Below are 2,368 nucleotides of genomic sequence, written 5' to 3'. Positions count from 1 at the left end.
AAGTTTTCTTTTCACATGATAAAAGCCTGCACCAACATCAAAATGTTAATTATGGCTTCTCTAGTGTGGGACTAAATGTGATTTTCAGTCTTATATGGCTTATATATGTCAGGCATTGTTCTAAGAACTTTATAAATATTACCTCGTTTTTCCCAGAACAGAAAATATTTTCATGTGGAGGGGGAGCCTCTCAGAAGTGAGAGGATGCTGGATAATATGAGACTCTTATAGAAGAAAACCACCATGTTTTGACTCAAAGCTACCTCCTTTTAATGACACAACAAGGTCAGCAGGTCATGGGATCCCCATTCCTTTGCCTTTCTCTGATTCCTTTTAATGATGGGACAACTAATTAGTCATTAAGGATTAGCCAAAGAGAGCTTAAGCAGAGGGGCAGGCTGGAGCTGGGGGAGGGGGAGTTTCCAGTCACACAGACCCAGCTTTGATTCTGGGCTCCACTACTTGGAAGCTGTATAATTCTGTTCAAGTTGCTTCATTGTTCAGAATCTCAGTTTCCTTATCTGTGAGGTGAGGAAAGAAAGAAAGTAAAAATGAAGTCACTCAGTTGTGTCTGACTCTCTGCGACCCCATGGACTGTAGCCCACCAGGCTCCTCTGCCCATGGGATTTTCCAAGCAAGAATACTGGAGTGGGTTGCCATTTCCCCCTCCAAGGGATCTTCCTGACCCAGGAACCTGCATCTCTTATGTCTCCTGCATTGGCAGGAGGGTTCTTTACCACTAGTGCCACCTGGGAAGCCCACATAGATGGCCTACTTGATATATTTATTCTCTGACTAGAACCACCTCTAAGGATGGCTCACTTTTGCAAATTACATGCAAACACCAACTTTTTCTCGGTCCTCTCCATTTCAGCTCCAAACTACCCAAGAATATTTCCTCCCCAACTTCCAAATGTTTAACTCTTCCCCTTTTTACCAGCCCTGACTTATTATTTCATACTTCTGAACATAACACCAAGATTTGAAGCATAAATGACAAGGCTTAGGGCCAGGGGTGAGGTCATGCCATAGATTTGGCCTGACCCTCCCAGAAGCCTTGGATTTGGTGATGGTGGAGGCTTCTAAACTGTCACACATGTCAGGTCTCTTAGAGTGTACCACCTTCATTCTGTAGAAAGCAAGACCAAAGTCCAGAAAAGGGCAGGTCTTAACAAAGGTCATGGGAATTAATGGTGGAAACAGGACTGGTTCTAAAGACAGCACTGAACGATTTTATCAGTGTCAGCTCAGCCCAACTCTATTTATTCCTTCATCAAAAAAATATTTACTGAATGTCTACTTTGTATTCAGTACTGAGGATACAGCAGTTACCAAGACAGACATGGTTCCTGACCCCCATGGAGCTCACAGTCTGGTAGAGGAGACAGACTTGAGTCCCAGAACAGCTCCAGGAGGGTGTGCAGCATGGTATGTAGAGGCACAAGCTCTACTGCTCTGCCCTGCATTCTGATCATACTTCTGACATTCAATAGCCGTGTGAACTGGGGCGATTTCTTTAACTTCTCTGGATCTTGGTCTCTTCATCTCTAAAATAGATATACAAATAGGGTTTTGCAGATAAAAGCTCATTTGAAAGTGAAGCCTGCCACATAGTAAGTGCTAGCCAGTACAGTATCATCACTAGGAAACCACATAGGGAAATGTGCTAAGAAGAAGTCCATTTTGAGTGCCCAGAGTAGGCATTCAGCATCCTGACTGGAGCCACCAGAAGGTGATGGAGAGCCAGGGGCTAGTAGGAACAGGGTCCATTAAAGGACCTTCCTCCATGACCTAGAGGAATTTGTAAAGGGCTCTAGCACTGACTCCAAACACCACGTGACCTGCTCAAGGGCTTTCACCTCTCAGGCTCTAATTGCCTTAGCTGCAAGGGGAGGAAGCTGGGTGACCTTGGTGATTGCTGACAGCTAGGTCAAGGAGAATTATCACTCCCCAGTGTTAAAATGTTCTGGAAGGAAACACTACACAGATTTACTCTCCAAGTTGTCTGGGGCTGTTGTTTTTTCTTATTTACTGAGTTCTCTTATACAGCTTGATGCTTTTCAAAGGATGCCTATGAAAGGCACTCCTAAGGCCTAGTCTTCATGGCTTTCAACAATTCAGTCTTGTTACTTCTTTACTTCCAGACCACCTCTGCAGCTGATCTCATAAAAGCAACTGGATTAGTAAATAAGCCCGCTCCATTGCTGGAAACATCCCAGCATTATTTTTCTGCCCCTTTCAGGATTATTTGTCAATCTCTCCCCTGAAATCCAGTTTTGTGCTTAGGTGGCTTGCCTTGGAGACTGTGAGCCCCTTGGGGATTAGAGACTCAGCTTCTTTCCTTGTGAACCCCTCAAAGTGCTTAATG

At 44.4% G+C, this 2,368-nt stretch overlaps 1 protein-coding gene across 1 annotated transcript in view; it reads right to left on the bottom strand.

Annotated features, from left to right (window-relative positions):
* Positions 1-2,368, bottom strand: part of GPR50 (G protein-coupled receptor 50) — a 185,510-nt gene that overhangs the window by 14,177 nt on the left and 168,965 nt on the right. The gene's annotated exons all lie outside the window — the stretch shown is intronic.

This window comes from Bison bison, unplaced genomic scaffold (assembly GCF_000754665.1).
Source record: "Bison bison bison isolate TAMUID 2011002044 unplaced genomic scaffold, Bison_UMD1.0 scf7180017864529, whole genome shotgun sequence".
Lineage (NCBI taxonomy): Eukaryota > Metazoa > Chordata > Mammalia > Artiodactyla > Bovidae > Bison > Bison bison.
Note: the sequence above shows the minus strand (reverse complement) of the source record. Positions and strands in the feature narration are given on the sequence as shown.